Source organism: Maniola hyperantus, chromosome 9 (assembly GCF_902806685.2).
Source record: "Maniola hyperantus chromosome 9, iAphHyp1.2, whole genome shotgun sequence".
In the NCBI taxonomy this organism is placed as follows: Eukaryota; Metazoa; Arthropoda; class Insecta; order Lepidoptera; family Nymphalidae; genus Maniola; species Maniola hyperantus.
The window spans coordinates 10,822,934-10,842,161 of NC_048544.1; the positions used below are offsets into that span (position 1 = coordinate 10,822,934).

Consider the following 19,228-nt stretch of genomic DNA (forward strand, 5'->3'; position numbering starts at 1 on the left):
CGAATCTATCAGAATGACGACGATCACTCTAACGACCTGTACGTGTTCATGTTCTCTAATGATGCACATTTGTTATCAGAATAAGTTGTGATAGATATACTATTGTGTTAAGTTAAAGTCAGCATAGTACCTAAGTAACTGATCACAAAACTAAGTTTCGGATAGTTTGAAGTGGATATCATTAGAGTATATATCTATAGAGATTTTTATTACCTATTTTATAACCTATAGAGATAGCTCGTGTTTGCATCCCGGATAAGGATATTGCTACTTTTTGTCCCGAAAAAATTAATTCCAAGGTTCCAAAGGGATTTTTAAAAGCCTAACGTGAACAAAGTCGCGGACACTATATTTTTGATATAGTACATAGATATAGCTTGTACCTTGGAAACGGACGTAGGCTACTTGTCATCCCGGAAAAACAAAGAGTTCCCATGGAATTTTTAGTAAACCCAAATTCACGCGGACGTAGTAGCGGACATCATCTAGTTAATAACAGTTAATAATTCGAGATACCTTGAATAAACATTTTTTCTATTATTTCTATTCTATTCTAATATCAGTGGATCAGCAAGTAAACTATTATTATTGTATTTAGATTAAAATTGAAATTTATCAAAATTCTACAAAATCCTACATCGTATCATGTGTCTGTCTGATAAATTGAATACGAGAAACTTTTTTCCTTTAGTCGACTTTTTCTTGAAAGTTCGAACACGTTCTTTTATCTGCAAAGCCTGGGCCAAAGAGATCACAACCATTGGATTTATTTATTTATTTCGGGACGAGAGAAGAAAATAAAATGTAGTCTCTGACGGAAAATCTCGAGGAAACACGGATAAAGTGTTTCTTGTGTAAACACGGAAAATGTAGATGCTTTTGATGTGAACTTGAAATTGTGTGTTATATTGAATTTTATCACGTATTGCGATATCTCTTTATACCAGTTCGACGTACTGAGGTAAGAAAAAATTTAACGCCTCACTAATGTCATAGTTTACGACAGACAAAATATGTACTTGTGAGATACTCCTCGGCGACTCATCTTCGAGACTCGCGTCGGATACTAGTCACCTGCAAGTATCGTAATGTAAGAAGAGCCTTATGGAACTCGTAGCAAAACTTTGAGGCTTGACCAGAGTTAAATGTTGTTTTAATGATACGCTAGCTGGTAGCCTATGGTTTCACGTCACCCACAGCCATTTGACACATCGTCGATTCAGGATCAAATCGAGAGTTCGCTCACTCTAGTTCACTCTGCTAATGTTATGTAGGGAGATAAAACCCGCCATTGGGACTTACAAGTTTCACCAGATTTATTCTTCTAGTATGAAACTGTTTAGGTAAATATATCCATACTGATATTATAAATGCGAAAGTGTGTCTGTCTGTCTGTCTGCAAGCTTTTCACGGCCCATCCGTTTAACCGATTTTGACAAAATTTGGTACAAAGATAGCTTGCATCTCTGGCACGGACATAGGCTACTTGTTATCCCGGAAAATTGAAGAGTACCCACAGGATATTAAAAAACCTGAAGCCGCGGGCATCACCTAGTTTTCAATAATTCGTTAATACCATAGAGTATTTCATATCACACTGCATTCTAAATTACCATTAGCAGCCCAAGCACAATGAGAAGACAACGCTTTCTAGCGATGTTTTCATCGACAAAGCATAAAAGTCGCGAGAAAGATATTATACTAGGGCTGCAAGTAAAATCGTATACAGACGCAAAATACCTAACGTGCACGTATGTCAATTAAAAAACCGGTCAAGTGCGAGTCAGACTCGCGCACTGAGGGTTCCGTATTACAATCGGATTTAATCGACATTTTGCATGATAAATCAAAAACTATTGTGCCTAAAAATAAATAAAAATCTGTTTTAGAATGTAAAAATGAAGCCCTTTCATATGATACCCCTTGATATAGTTATCTTACTTCTCAAATTGAAAATACTAATTATTAGTTTATGACCACAATTTAATTTTTTTTGTGTGATGTGACCACAAATTCACGGTTTTCAGATTTTTCCCCTAAAGCCAGCTATAAGACCCATCTACCTGCCAAATTTCATGATTCTAGGTCAACGGGAAGTACCCTGTACGTTTCTTGACAGACAGACAGACAGACAACAAAGTTATCCTATGAGGGTTCCGTTTTTCCTTTTTAGCTACGGAACCCTAAAAATACTATGTAAGTAGCTAAAGTAAAACAGAGGCGCAAAAAGTTGCCTGTTCCCACCCCACTTATGTGTCAAGAGCCTCAGGAAGTACATCTGGATGAACTCATTGTCTTGTACGTGTATTACATACGTACGAAGTTGGAGATAAGTTGGTGGGAACTTGGAGACGTTCGTGCCATTGTCACGTGCCAAATTTTAAACTTTACGCTATGTTGGCACACGGTCTACCGTATACCGTTTCACAGGAAGTTGAAAATCTTTGTAATATTGGCAGATGTCTGTGATTTTGCCTCAGTTTTCATAGACGTGTTGAGAGCCTACTATGAAGTTTTTATCTAAAAATTCGTGTTTTTTTGCTGTGTCTAAAGTGGACTTGTTAAACATTCTTTATGTTGATAATAAAAAAAAGTGGTACTTACTTGTTAAGTGTTCTGGTTCCATGCCGTATAGAGTTTTACGTAGTGAAATGCTGCCTATGTCCTTTACCTTTCGTGAACCTTAGCCGTAAACTGAATGACAGAAAGTAAAAAATACAAAAACAAATAGATGTATAGATATTCTAACTGATGCCAGAGACTTCGTCTGCGTACATTTAGGTTTTTGAAAATCCCGTGGGAACTTTTTAATTTTCGCGATAAAAGTAGCCTTGTCCATTTGTAACCTATCTTGGCATCAAGATTGATTCAGTGGTTGAGTCGTGAAAAAATAACAGACAAACAGACGGACACTTTCTCATTTGTACTTAATATTAGTATGAATTGATAAAAAGCCACTATGTTCGTAAACACATATATACCTACAGCCGATTGATAAAGGTACTGATGATATGTTATAAAGATAGATAGATAGATCGACAGACTTTCACAATTACAATATTATTATTAGGGTCATCATCATCATCATCATGATCAGTCCATAGCCAGCTCACTACAGAGCACGGGTCTCCTCTCAGTATGAGAAGGGTCTTAGTCCACCACGCTGGCCAAGTGCGGATTGGCGGACTTCACACACCTTTGAGAACATTATGGAGAACTCTCAGGCATGCAGGTTTCCTCACGATGTTTTCCGTCACTGTTAAAGCGAGTGATATTATATTTTTTGAAACGCACATAATTCCGAAAAGTTATAGGTGCGTGCCCGGAATCGAATCCTCGACTCGAATAGGAGGCGGATGTCGTAACCACTAGGCTATCACGGCTTTATTATTAGTATAGATAGTACAATAATAACCATTGCAGGATTCGACAGTTATAGTGTAAAAAGCAAACAATAATATTGAACTTTGCTATACAGACTACCACTATAAGAGCTGACCAACTTTTATTAGCTCATTTTGCGGCCACGCTAGTAGCTGTAAAAGTGGCAATGTTTGCGACCAACGCAAACTTTCGAGAAACTTCTCTCTAACGTTTTTTGTATCGATATAACAGACGCCAAAAGTGGGAATATGGTTTGTTTCATTTCCAAGAAAGACTGACACACTTTGTAAATAAGTTTCAAGACATGTTATTGGTGATATTTCGGTACTGGAGTTGCTTCAATTTCAGTTTTATGTATTACTAGATGATGCCCGTGACTTCGTCCGCGTGAATTTAGGTGTTTTTGAATTCCCGTTCTTTGATTTTCCGAGATAAAAAGTAGCCTATGTTCTTCCCCGGGATGTGAGCTGACTGTAGGTATACCAATCCCACGAGATTTTAAAAACCTAAATCCTTGCGGATGAAGTTGCGGGCATCATCTAGTAGTATATAGTTTATCTTATATGCTTCGTGACCTTTGCAATATCTTCACATTGCAATTTTTATATGATTTATATAGGTATATTTAGATAGATAAGTTTCTATTCAAAACCACAATGATCAAGTTTAAAGATCGTAAAGCGTATAGCAATATAGATTTTAGTATCAAAGAACTCAACTGAAATTGAACTTCGCTACAGGCTATCGCTATTAAACGTGATCATTTTTCGCTATTTTTCGCCGCTTCGAATTGTATCGCTTCAAATTTATCAAAGCAAATTTTTCAGAGGAAATTTCTGTTCTATTTTTGTTTCGATATGAGCGTGGTTAAGAGTCGTCATGGTCTGATAGTTGAGCTATAAATTATGGGATTGTATTTGAAAAGATACTGGCGCTGATTCTGTTGTTTTTCGCTGAACAAAATTTAGAGTATCTGCATCCTCTTCTTTTAAATATTGCTAAAAAAGCACAGAACATGATTTTTACATTTAGAGAAACGCACGCTACAAATTTTAACGATACACTCGCGACTGGCAGCTAAAGTCACGAGGTATAACTTAAAACTGTCTATCTATGTCTCTCCTTTTCATATTATATTAGTAAGAAGAGGATGCGAATGCTCTAAAATTTAGTTGCGCTCAGAATCAGTAGGTACCTACCACTGTCATCTTTGATTTTTGTTCAAATAAACCTGTAGCTGCAACAGTATACCTTATTGTGTGACTATGGTTTTTGTGGCACTGAACAACAAAAGTAATGCCTTTACTTTCTATTACTTCCGCGACCCAGCCAGCGACGTCCGCCGAGGCAGACTCCACCGGGACCTTGTCCTCTCACTACGCTTTTGAGGCGCACCAAAGGATTGCGCCTCCCAACTTGGACTCAACGACGGTACGACGGGGGCTCAACGGGCGACAACAAACGGAGCTCCTGTGAGGGTGGCAGGGGTCGGATAAGGGCCTAAGCCAACGACATCTTTGTCCAAGTCAATCTAATGAGTAGTTTGGTAAACTCATAAACTTTCCATAGTCAGGTAAAAATTATACCAGAAGTAGGTTCTGTATTTATTATATTATATTACTAGCTGCCCCGGCAAACTTCGTACCGCCTAACAGTCGATTCAAACTTTTTAATTTTTTCTTTCCTTAAGAACCATCCTCGTACTTCAAGGAATATTATGAAAAAATAATTAGCGAAATCGGTCCAGCTGTTCTTGAGATTTGCGATCAGCAACACATTTAGTGATTCATTTTTATATTATAGAAAGAATATTATAGGTACTGTATTTATTGCAGGCGTTATTTTGCGGAAATCCATGACATACAATGAACCAAAAGCTTAATTTGCTATAATCTGCTGAAACAGATCAAATCTGATAGGTATTTGTATGGTGCAACAATCAGGTCTGGTCTGTTTCAAAGTAAGTTTTTGGTTCATTGTAGTAATAGGTACTTACTTCTATTTTTATAACATACGGCTATTTGAACTGAGCCCAACATGCTAGCGTGATCAATTTTATTTGCCCTTTTCCGCAACGTCGCCGGTTTTCTGCTATAAAATGAATTCTGTTTGAAATCAATACGGACGCTCTGCAGCGAATCATTGGCCCATTTATTATATCGACAGAAACGTGTCTGTTGATATAGTAGACGTACGAATGTATGTCTGTATGTATATTTTTTATTGCACCACAAAACACAAATGACAGGTTTCAAAAAAGAAATCTAAAAAAGTAGTGTGTTAATAACATGCAATATTGCAAAATTGTTTGTCTATCGCTACCATTACTTATTATACATGCGAAACGGCAGTGCAAGATATTTTGCTTATTGCTACAGCTAATATCTATTATAATATTATAACGAGAGTGTGTTTGTTTTTTGGTTTGTCTTCGTAGGTATATTGGTAAACTTCTAATTCGAAATTTATTCTTCAAAGTGGCGGATTGTGGTTTTTGTAGTCATCACCTAATATTATAATAATTATTATCAGTACAATATTCAGAAAATGGTTCCAGGAAAATACTGATGGTTAAAATGGTTACGGATTTATTAATATAATTAACTAATCAATTAATTGTTTTATAACTTAAACAAAACCGGCCAAGACTCGCACTGGAAGGGTTCCGCACCGTACAAGAAATAACACTTTAATTTTTTTGATTTTCATGGCGGCAATTTTAAAATAAAATTGTTAGTATGAGTATTGTATAGCGGCAACAAAAATACATACTCTGTGAAAATTTCAATCCTCTAACTCTTATGGTTCACAAGATACAGCCCGGTGACAGACAGACGGACGGACAGCGAAATCTCAGTAATAGGGTCCCGTTTGCATCCTTCGGGTACAGAACCCTAAAAACATTCCCAATATCGCTGCCTTTAAACCAGTAATTAATTTGAATTTTAATCAACCCACACTTCGTTAGCGGAGTTGAAATGAACCAAGTTCGTGACTGTTAATAAACCTTATAAATTTCATAATGTCGGAAGTACCAGGGCAGAGAGGTATTAGATACTAGAGGCACAGAATACGAAGTGTTATACTTTACTAGCTTATGCCCGCGACTTCGTACGCGTGGATTTAAGTTTTAAAAATCCCGTGGGAACTCTTTAATTTTCCGGGACAAAAGTAGCTTCTGTCCTTCTCCAGGTCTTAAACTATACCTATGCAAAAAATTAAGTCGATCCGTTGCTCCGTTGCGACGTGATTGAAGGATAAACCAACAAAGAAGCCAACAAACACACTTTCGCATTTATAATAAGGGTACTGATGGCAATGCAGATAACGAGTACATACCACGATTAATTTGATGATTTTGACCCAGCTGCATGAATCGTGGTCACGACGGGACTGTTGGAGTGCTGTGAGAGATGATCTACATTATAATATGTCGCTAAAGTAATAATAATATAATAATAAAAATAACTAAGTATACGAAATAAACTTAAAATCATTAGTATTATACGCTAACCACGGAGAGAAGTTATTATTGGGCTCTCTCTGTTACGTAATCCCATACAGATGATAAGACAAAAACTCAATTTTGAGTCACCAACCAATCACAAACGAATCTATGATAAACCTATGACTTCTCTCCATGAATAGAGTATAGTGAGAGAGAAGCACTGATGTTGCTTACTTACAATATTGTGCTTGTCCTATTGTGTACTACAGGGTCCCTACTACCAGCGTTTAAAATAATAATGTTTTAATATTCTTTTGACATTTTCATACAAGTTTTGAATGGTGTAGGTGTATGTCAGGGCGTTTACTTGACGCTTGACATTTGAATCTCTATGTCTTCTATCTCTGTGCTCAGTGAACAAGAGACACAAAGGCTAACGCAAAAATTAAAATTCAATTTTCAATTTGCACTTTTGCTTTTAAGTTTTACTTCCCTTTTAGTCGTTTTTGTCTCACGACTACCAAACGATAATGACAGAATCCATGCTAATATTATAAATGCGAAAGTGTGTCTGTCTGTCTGTTTGCTTGCTGTTCACTGTCCAACAATTCAACCGATTTTGATGAAATTTAGTACAGAGTCAGATTACATCCCGGGGAAGAACATATGCTACTTTTTATCTCTGAAAATTAAAGAGTTCCCGTGGGAATTTTGAAAAACCTAAATCCACGCAGACGAAGATGCGGGCATCATCTAGTATTATTATAAACTGACAAGCTATATATCTAACCAGCTATATGCCAGCATGGTATAGTTATTAATGGCGTAACTACACCATGCTGGCCAACTGCGGATTGGCCGACTCAACACATATTAGGTAACATTCTGGAGATCTCTCAAGCATGCAGATTTTCTCAAGATATTTCGTGATTTTTTCGTGTTTTTCCTGCCACCTTTGAGTTACGGAGGTTGGGTATGGGGGTATGAGGCGGGCCCCCACACCCGCACGTCACCCGCGTTCACCCGAAACTGGTTAGCGCGGGGGCTGTGCGGGTGTGCGGGGCGTTTCCTCCCTGATTACTATCTCGACCTGTCGCGCACTAGAGGTACCTTCAATGCAAGAGTAAATAGGCATCTTCTAGGCAAGCTCGCTTCAACTTAGACCTCATCATTGCTTTCTTTAAAGCATGATTGTCGTCAAGCGCAAGCCTATCAGGTCAATTTAGCTAAGGAAAAGAGGTGTTTACGCGGGATCGAACTCCCGATCTATGAATAGGAATTTGAACTCTTAGCTACCACCGTTAGGGTATCACCATTAGATGTTTAATTAATTGAAAATCCTGAAACAAAGGATACCAGTAATGTACCAGGAAAAAGACATTAAAATGTGAATTTCTCTCATTTATGAAATTCGTATTTTGCTGCTGAAGTAATGCAGCTCGTTAGTTCTTTTAGTAAAGAATGCTCTTTCTGAAAATGCTTTTGCTCTGTCCTTAAATAATACAGTTAGGTAAGTCCAAGATAGAAAATTTCGTTTACAAATGCAACGTTGTTAACTTTAGATAAATAATTTTAACCGAATACTATTGGTACATCTCTATTATTATTACTTACGGATACCCAGCATGACGCTAAAAAACAAATAAACTTATTAAAAAACAAAAACATACCTACCATCTTCGCATTATTGCCTTTCTAATGAAACCGGTTTAGGACACACCGGTTGGGTGTTTTCAAAGTCTATAACGGACATGCATAGATAAAAACATTTTTGTGTGAGATGATGCCCGCGACTTCGTCCACGTGGATTCAGGTTTGCAAAAAATCCTGTGGGAACTATATAATTTTCCGCGATAAAAAGTAGACTATGTCCTGCCCCGAGATGTAAGTAAGTTAACTCTGTATCCATCAAAATCGGTTGCGCGGTTCGGCCGTGAAAAGCTAGCAGACAGCCAAACAGACAGACACACTTTCGTATTTAAATATTAGTATGGATTTAGATTTTTAATTCCACCAATGAATTCCCCTATTTGTTTCATTGGAGTTTGTGAATAAATTGGCATGGTTGCGATGAGACACTGTTGTATTTGCTCCATAATTGAGCAGAAATGTACTCAGAAGAGCATCATAATTGATATTGAACACACTTACTCTTGAATTTTTTTGCTTACACACTCGTAGATTTTACTTTCTTTACTTACTTTCTGTATATTCGTAGGAGTTTTATTGGTTGGTGTGTCTTAATCGTTTAAACACACCTCCCCCTAGCTATCCTTACGTATTCTTGGTGACAGGCCGACTTTTAAGGAAAAGTCGTCAAAGGACATCAAGAGATTTTGAACTAATGCTAGATATTTTCCCAAAAGCCCCAGGAGAAAATATAGTTATCCCGGTATCGAGTGTCATTCCCGAGAGATCCAGTCCTTAACTTAAGGCTTGAACAAACACAAAGCGTGACGATAAAACCGCGAGCAATACGGCAGAGCGTCAAGCTGAATGCGTGTAAGGGTAGACTTCGTATACGCCACGGTTGACGCGACAATGCTAAACAGTATGAAAATGTATGGCGCTGTCCCCGAGTCAGACGCGTGCGGTCGACCCTAGTTTGCTTCCATGTTACATTGCATCATGATGTACCAATCTGACGATTGCAAACAAGGGTTGCCTTATCAAATGAATAAAATACAACGAACCATGTAAAGTACGTCACACAGTAACGGTACGCTGCGCGCTATGATTGCATAAATGATGTAAAACTAAAAGTGGGATATTTTTATAATTTTTATAGTGTTTTACCTACACTTCAACTTTTTTTTTAAATCATTTAAAAGTGGAATTTTGTATGAAGGTGAAGAGTTTTCTGCACAAAATTTGTAGTACATGTTTGAGCGCAACAAATGACGATGACTGGACTGAAGAGTGGCAGTGAGTAGAGGCACGGAACGTCAAGGGCTGTCTAATGTACCTACTGTGATATGGACAAGAATCGACTGGCTTCTCGCACGGTGAGTTGAGTTTAACTTGTTCAAAAAAAGGACCCACGCTTCTATGTCACTCCACTCCGTTTGTGAGCGTGGCGCCTACAGCTGCGTTGAAAATGCCATCGCTGCGCTGCCTTATCCATCACACTTCATGTCTGTCCAAGCCTTTATCACTATACGATTTCATCGTGATTCCAGGCTAATACCACAAACACGAACCTTCTGTAAATAATTAACGTAATAGGGAACAGGGGCCGCTGTCTATTGGTAAGTATACATAAATTATGGATTCCGGTCGTCCCTTTCAATCCTTTATTGCGATACAAAGGCTGGCACACACAAGATTGGTTTATATGAAACTGGGAAGTTAACATGGTTCAAGGCATCCATACTTATTAGTTATTACATATAATATTATTAATTTATAATATTACTTATTACTTATACTTATCCATATCCATAGGTACTAATTTGTGGACTTTGATATCAACGCACAGCCTAAACCGCTGGTCCTAGAGACATAGAATTTGGAGGGTGTGTTTTTTATAAAGAGTAGGTATCCACTAAGAAAGGATTTTTTGAAATTACACCCCTAAGTGGGACAAAACGCAGATAAACTTTCAGCTTTTATAAAATAACGAAGGTCTGGCACGCGCCTGACTCTTAGTCCGCTACATTTTATTGCGCACTAAAGTTATTTATTGTAACACAAGTTTAATTAAGACAATCTCTTGTGCATAGCAATTACATTCACGTGGTATAATATTATTATCTAGGTAGGAACATGGATGTAGTTTTGTGTAGTTAATATTCTCTATTACAAAGTTTGAAACTAATCTGTAATTTCTGAGTTGTAAACTGTAGTTTATGCGATGTATTCAACATGCATTTAGAATATCGCGTAGTGTATAATTTAGAGGATGAGTGCAGGATTTTAGAATTAAAATAACTGTAAGTACCTACCTAAGTACCTAATCAGCGTCCTGCATCTATGTGCGTTAACGCATATGATGCAGGACATTATGCTTAGCTGTTCACCCATTTGGGGTGTTGTCACAGATGAAAATGTTACATTTGTACTTTGTTTTTATTTGTGACACCAACAACAAATAATGCATTTTCTTTCTTTCTTTCTTAAAATTATTTTCTTTCTTAATTAATTATTCTTATAATTACTTTAAATTACCTATTCGAATGCGTCAGTTACGGCGATTACGCGCTGCACTTCTGTCATCCGAGTTCTATCCGTCATCCGTGAGAATACCAGCGCTTATCTACGACATAAATGTCATAAGCTACATACAAAAAAACCGGCCAAGGTCGAGTCAGGCTCGCGCAACGCATGTTCCGTACTACAGTCGTATGTTTTCTACATTTTGCACGATAATCCAAAAACTATGATGCATAAAAATAAAAATGAATCTGTTTTAGAATGCACAGGAAAAGACCTTTCATATGATACCCCATTTGATATAGTTATCTTACTTAGAAAATTGAAAATACTAATTATTAGTTCATGACCACAATTTAATTTTTTTGTGTGATGTAACTACAAATTCACGGTTTTCAGATTTTTCCCATAATGTCTGCTATAAGACCTACCTACCTACCTGCCTGTAGGTTTTTTGACATACCGACAGACAGACAACAAAGTGATCCTATAAGGGTTCCGTTTTTCCTTTTGAGGTACGGAACCCTAAAAAAAATTTAGATTATGTAAAATAGTCTTTACCAAGTGTATAGGACTAAATAGATTTTTGTTCAAACAGGATTGAGGAGCTCTGTGATCATTTTTCCCATTAAACTTTTACTACAAGGTATTTTACACCTGCAAAGTTGATCATACTTCTGATTCCTATCAGAGTCGGCTAAAATGAGGAGACTCCGGCAAAGTTTTCTAATTTTCCAATGGAATTTATACATTCCAGTCGGAAAGTTGAAACCGATGACAAGCCACGTATCGGCAATAATTCCAACAGTTTCCAACATTGATTGGATTGCCTTAATTATATTAGCTTACTGGTTACATTTTTGAAAATTACTTAATTATTATTATACGAAAATCATTAAGCTTTTCGGATGATAATAATAAAATAATTTGCAAATGAAAAGACATCCGTGTATATTATAGATACAAATAAAATAAAATCAAGGTTTTCACTTTACTTAGCACTTGTCAAATTATTTTTATAAATCTACCTGTGTACCTGTTTATCTGTCTGTAGGTTTTAAAAGAATAATATTAAAACTCTTACATCTAATTCTTAAATTCAAGAGTGAATGAGCATTTTCTAGGTAAGTATGGAGCGCCATACTTGCCAGTAGGTCTGATTGAGTCAAACGTTAGTCTATAAAAAAAAAAATCTAAGACTTTGTAAGCAGCGATTATAAATTTCATTTCCTTCTGGTATCCTAATTTTTATTGCGTAAAAATATCTAATCCCTCAGGAGAATTTAATTTGTTTGCTATTAAAAATGGCTGACAATAAACATAAAGATTTCTGGGCTTAAAAGAGAAAGGTACAGTCCATTAATCTACGTTGTAGAATTAATTGCTTGAAGCTATTGTGCGATTAGTACAATCTGGTGCAATTGAACGACTGCTATACAAGTGGTTAACAAGAGCTCCGAAGAGTCTTAACCAACTGTAGCGTTGGAAGATCTATTTACCTACTAGTAACTAGTAGGTACTTAGAGAAATAACCCCTTTGTCTAGTAGTAGCACTAGTAAAATAACATTTTAGTGTCTTAACTATCGAGAATGATATTCAGTATCAAAATATTAATGTCTGATGGCTGAATTCATGTCTTACTACATGTGAGTTCACTTGTCAGACATTTATATTAATTTAACAATAGAATAATATTGATATTTCAATTAACTGTACCCTGTAGTTATTGTGGGAGTTATTTCCATTTCAATTGAAATAGAGTGATTGACAAGAAAATACCTACTGAGAATATAAACCAGTATTAAATTAATATTGATATAAATATTATAATCTTACCTAAGCGGAATATTATAATATTAAAAACCCTACGAGGTTACGTATATTTTAATGTAGTGGTTCATTAAAATTTATAGACTCGTTTGTAGTGGATGCTCAGGTTCAATTGATTGTTGTAATTTTAAATAGGTAGAAATTATGAAGTACCTACTTATTAATTCCTTGCATAGCCTGCCTCCAAAATTCCGTCAAAGTCTGCGATTTCTGTCAGTCAGACACATTTTAGGAGATTAGGTTGAAGCAAAAGACAAACAGATAGCTGACAGTCAGAATGACAGACAGACAATAATTAATAAAATGGGTTCTTGTATTGTTAATAATTGTGGTAGTTATATCATAATCACAGAGAAACAGTTAAATTTTACTAAGGCAAAAGATAGACATACAGTCCACGACAGGTCGAGATGGCAATCGGGGTATGAGGCGGGGGGACATCCCACTCACTCGCATATCACCCGCGCTCGCCCTCACCGAGTTAGCGCGGGTATTGTGTGAGTGTGCAGCGCGTTCCCTCCCCGATTGCCATCTCGACCTGTCGCGTACTATAGATACAAACCGCACAATAGCCTCCTTGAAAATCACGACAGCGGTCGAGTTAATTTAATTAATTGTTTGGATTGGAGGCGGTGGAATGGGCAAGAACCGGAAATAGGGGCAAAATAAGTAAGTAAGCATGCAAAGTTGAAGTATGACTTCGAAGTTAAGAACTTAAGTAGGTATAAGCGAATATAAAAACAAAAGCGGATTAAAATTTAAATTTAAATTAATTTGCTGACAATTCTTGAGAGATATGTAAATAGATATGGCTGACTGTTTTTAATAGCAAACAGCTTTGTTCAACTGGAAGAAATAAAGTTTGTAAGTTTGGAGGGGGATAATCTCCGAAACTAATGATCCGACTATGAAATTCTTTCACCGATTATATTCCCGAAATAAAATTATATCACTCGGGCAGATACTAGTAATCAAATATAAAACTAGCTTATCCCCGCGACTTCATCCGCGTGGACTACACAAATTTCTAACCCCCTCAGGGGTTGAATTTTCTAAAATCCTATCATAGCGGACGTCTCCGTCATAATAACTATGTACCTGCATGCCAAATTTCAGCCCGATCTGTGCGTTGATAGATCAGTCAATCAGTCAGTTGCCCAGTCAGTCAGTCAGCTTTTCCTTTTATGTATATAAATATCAATTTTTGTACGCTTTATTAGGAGAGTGGATAAAATACGCGAACTTGTCTCTGAACGAAAGCTATTTTTAAGTAGAAAGATCTTAAAGAAGAGCTCCTAATAAAATTCTACTTTATTTGAACTTCAGATAAAAGAATTCATTCTGGTTTATTGTGTTATCCTAGACTTAAAAGGATTTTTTACAAGAGTTGATGTAATCAGTAGTGGAATAACTTAAGAGAGAGAATTAAGTTTTACGTATGATTTTAACTCAGACTGTTATTACTACCCTTACTATCACTACCCTTATTATAAATGCTAAAGTGTGTTTGTTTGTTGGTTTTTGGTTTTTGGTTTGTTGGTTTGTCGTTCAATCACGCCGCAACGGAGCCACGGATTGATGTGATTTTTTGCATGGATATAGTACTTAGTTAAGGACTTGGAGAGTGACATAGGCTACTTTTTTTTCGGAAAATTAAAGAGTTCCCCGGGATTAAAAAAATAATTAAATAAAATAAAAAACTGAATCCACGCGGGCAGCAGCCATATTATAGACTAATCAAATGTTTAACGACGTGGTGCTGTGGTATTCTTGAGGACGTCAGTCGTTCGGTTACCGAATGGGGCTATTCAGGAATTCATAGTTTCTAAATTATTTCTGGTCTAGTCTATTGGGCGGTTTCGACCGTGATTTGTTACTACCCTACTATTTAGATGTACTGCCAAGCTATTTAATTAATTGTTGCGTAGAAACGGGTACCTACCACCTCTTAATACGAATAGGGTCTTGGACTACAGTAATAAAATTATGTGATTTTTTACAAAGTGGTAGTTTATGGGGCATTAATTATTAAAGAGAATAATTTAAAAAAATCATGGTTCTTATTTATTTTTAACATAATTAATTATAAACGTCCCGCTGCAACGGAAATCTATTAATGATGTCACAATGCGTAAACGATAAATATTTTGCAATTTTTTGACATAAAAAATATTTTTTAGCAGAAATTACCTACTCTATTTTTAAGTCAAAAAATTGAAAAATATTTGTTGTTTACGGATTGTGACGTCATTATCCGCTTTCCGTACAGCGTGACGTTACTTAATTAATTTTGTTAAAAATTAATAAATATCGTGACTTTTTAAATTATTCTCTTTAATAATGAATTCTAGCCCCATAAAATACATATAAAATCACATCATTTTATTACTACAGTCCAATATCCTATTATTAAGTGTTATGATTCTCGATACAGGTTGATCGGTAAAAAGGTGTGATTTTCAATTTAACCTCACTTTTTTTGTTTTTTCGGCTGTAAAACTTTGTCTCCGTCCTCAACCCATGGCCAAATAATAAAGTAGGTAGGCGTTATAATGTCATGCAAATACACGCGTAAGAAATACACAAATTACTTCCGGGACATGGTGATGTACGCATAAATCATAAAAGCTATTATATTTTAAACGGATTTGTCATAATAAACCCTTGTTCATCGCGAGATAAATAAGGCTTGCTATATCCCCACCCCTTAGCCCCGGGGGGAGAGAGGTTTCCTGTTTATTTCATAATGTAGGGAAATTTCCTTATGTCCGCTTTGCAGGGTGTCGTCGCGAAGCAGTTTACATTCTGACATTTATTGCGAGTTAAGAGGGGGTGCTGAAATTACATTTTTCATTTTGTAGCAAACATTCGTTTTAGCTTGCGAATGCATTTTTAATCTTAGTTCTCTGGGGATAAAATAGGGGTTTGAAATTTGTGTAGTCCACGCGGACGAAGTCGCGGGCGTAAGCTAGTTATTACCTGTATTAACTGATAGCCGGTAGGTAAGTTAGTTTTTCCTGTCTTTTCACGTTCCGGTTACTGAGTTGATGTTGCGAGATAGGTAGATACACCTAGTTTAAGTTACCCAAATTGTAAAACTTCAAATGCTTCAAACATAAAAACGGTGTAAAAAGTAGGTATTAAATTTTAAATTCTTCATGATTCTTAAAACGTAATAAAACAAAATGAATTTAAAACGAAATGAATAAAAATTCGTAAGAAATATCAGAAGTGGGATTAAATAATGATCACGACGCGAATAGGCTTATCGAGAGTTTTGCCTTTTATAATAACCTTACTGCAAATTAACTTGATTAGGGCACAGTAATTGCTATTGCAACCACTCACTTAAAATGGCGACCTAAATACATAAAGCATTTAATAGTCGGTCGAGTCTCGAGTCGGAACGAGACTCGCTTAAAAACCATCAACCACCTTTAGGTATACAATCGACTCAAGTTGGCTTCCCCGCATCAGATCATGTGACTTCCGATCCAAAAGGCGGCAACTACAAGTGCGATAAAATTATTAAGTTTTAAATTCATCGCGATTCTTAAAACGTAATTTAAAACAAAATGAATTTAAAACGAAATGAATAAAAATTGGTAAAAAGTAGGCAAGTTCTAAACACTTCGCGATTCCTAAAACGTAATGAATGTTCGTGAAACAAAATGAATTGAATTAAACTTGCGAGGTCAAATTATTACAGACACGTGGCTTGTCGCCGAAATGAAACTTCGTTAGGAATGGATAAGTTCTATTGGAAAATTAGAAAACTTGATCGGAGTTTCCTCATTTCAGGTGACTACGAGAGGAATCGGAAGTTCGACCGATTTTGTAGATGAAACCAATCTAAGAGATATAAAAGTTTAATTGAGAAATATCTTCAAAGGAGCCGTCTGTTTTTTAACTTTCCTACCCATACCTTGTTCAAGTATGCATTCTAATCTAAGCGAAAGATAAAATTATGATTATTTTCTTGAATTTTTAATGCTTATTAGTTTAGAAGGTGAACAGAAATCTAAATAGGTCATGAATTTTGGGCTTTAGTCGAATAAGTACCTACCTGACAATACTTTTGTCGTGGACATGGAAATCGCTTGATTACTTACAAGTTTAGGTTCACTTAGCGAGCTTTGGAGAGGGCTTTGTTAGGAGAATTAAAAATGAAGAACCGAAGTCTAATGCAAGAATGGTTTGTGTTTAAATGTTTCTTAGTCTAGCCAAATAAATCTATATTATGTTACACGCCGTGATAGCTTAGTGGTTAAGACGTCCGCCTCCTATACGGGAGTTTGGGGTTCGATCCTGGGCACGCACCTCTAACTTTTCAAGTTCTGTGCTTTTTAAGAAATTAAATATCAGTGGCTTTAACGGTGAAGGAAAACATCGCGAGGAAACCTGCATGCCTGAGAGTTCCCCATAATGTTCTCAAAGGTGATGGCAAGCGTGGTGGACTATGACCGAACCCTTGTCATTCTGAGACTCCTCTTAGACCCATGCTTAGTAGTGAGCCGGCGATGGGTTGATCATGGTGTTACAACATGTCAACATGTCCAATAGACCACCCGTATCCTTCAAAACACACTAGACAATCGAGGAGGGAACTCCCCGCACCCACGCTCGCTCCCCCAGTGCGAGCGAGTGCGGGTGACGTGCGGGTATGCGGGGCGTCCCCCTGTCCCATACCCCGATTGCTATAATAATAATAATTCTTTATTTAAAGGTATAAACCCAATACAATATATAAACTTAAAACTAAAATACAATAAAAATAAATAAATGACAATAGGTATATCACATGACCATTTTAATTAGTTTATTAGCTCTGTTCAATATGGGGTTGTGTATAGACGGCGGGGTTTCTACGTTGTCGGTATCGACGGTAAACTAAACTAGCGGGTCAGAAGTTAGTATCCAAAAAAAAAGTGTTTATTTTACTGGTCGGTATAGTTATCTCAACCTGTCGCGGACTATAGCTACTCACGTTTTACTATAGTTACTCTGACACCGATGTTGACTTTACAATGCGCAAAATTCAATAAGTACTTCCACAAAGTACCTACCTAACGCCTGTTTCTATCAAACACTGAAAATAATGACCAACCTTCACGCAACGGAGGCCAGCATAATGATCCAAAATTCACAAATTACGAGAACCTACTTCAGTGGAAACATTTCAGCAGCCTATTAGTTGTGGATACATGAACACAATTAGGTATATAAAATTTCTATCCGTGTCACGACCCAACTCATTGTCACTTTAGGTTTTAGTGAACCATTTCGTTTAGTCCTTAATCCATTAGTCATAGCGCCTAGTATGAGCCTCAGTTGTGTTGTGATCCACAAAGAACAATGTGCGAAGTAATGGTAGAGCCTTTTGTTTTGGACAGGCTTACATCTCGGTAGCGTTTCTTTATTAGGCCGGCTCGGTTAGTAAGTCCTTGCTAACTTTTGTTCTGATAATGTTGTACTTTTGTTTAGCGTTAGTTCTTGAGAGTTGATGTTTGTGAAGCATTATTGAAGAGCTTTTGATGGGAATTAATCAAATACAAATAGGCATTTGTGTTATCGCTAATCACCCATAATAAAATTTAACACACCACCAGGTTTAAAAGTTAAATAATCTACAAAACAAGCTACAAAATTAAATTACTAGGCTTCACTAGATGCAGTCTATGGTTGCCAATCCTTTCTTTGTGGGAGTCTTTATAGAGAGAACTTGAAATGAAAACTATCAAGGTTTGGCTCATATAACTGACTGATATATCAATATAGACGTTGATATGTCAGTCAGTTACTTTTGCTTTTATAACAATAGGTACGAGTACTAAGTATATAATAAATGTTCTGACTGGTTCTGTACCAACGCCTAGCCCAGCACCAATCCCTTGGACCTAGAAAGTTGAAATTTTGTTCATAGGTTATATTCAAGGGGCGGACCAACAAATTCCTAAAAGGCCGGCAACGCATCGGCGGGTCCTCTGGTGCGGCAAATGTTCATGGGCGGCGGTAATCACTTAACATCAGGTGACCCGCCTGCTCGTTTGTTCGCTATATCTATTAAAAAAAAAGGTTCCCTTTATACAACAATACCTACATAAGGAATAAGGCCAAATTTTTCGAAGTTCCCACGGGGAAGGAAATTTATGGAAGGATTCGATTTTTGCCGCCGCGAAGCGTCAGGCAGTCGCTAGTACATCATACAGATAGTCTTTTCATTGATAACAAACTCTGCATATTAGATGCTTATCACAAAATCTATTTGACTTTAAACAAAACATACAAAGAGAAACGAAGCAGAACTAATTCAATCCGAAAATCAAACACGCGTCGAACTAAAATGCCATATACCCACCCCTTTGAGCAAAACAGTCATTAGTGCAGAAACGATTCTGAAACGTTTCCATTGA

The 19,228-nt window shown here is 36.7% G+C and overlaps 1 protein-coding gene across 4 annotated transcripts in view; it reads left to right on the plus strand.

Annotated features, from left to right (window-relative positions):
- The window catches only part of LOC117985352 (potassium channel subfamily K member 2-like), a 354,631-nt gene that overhangs the window by 220,266 nt on the left and 115,137 nt on the right, over positions 1 to 19,228 (plus strand). The gene's annotated exons all lie outside the window — the stretch shown is intronic.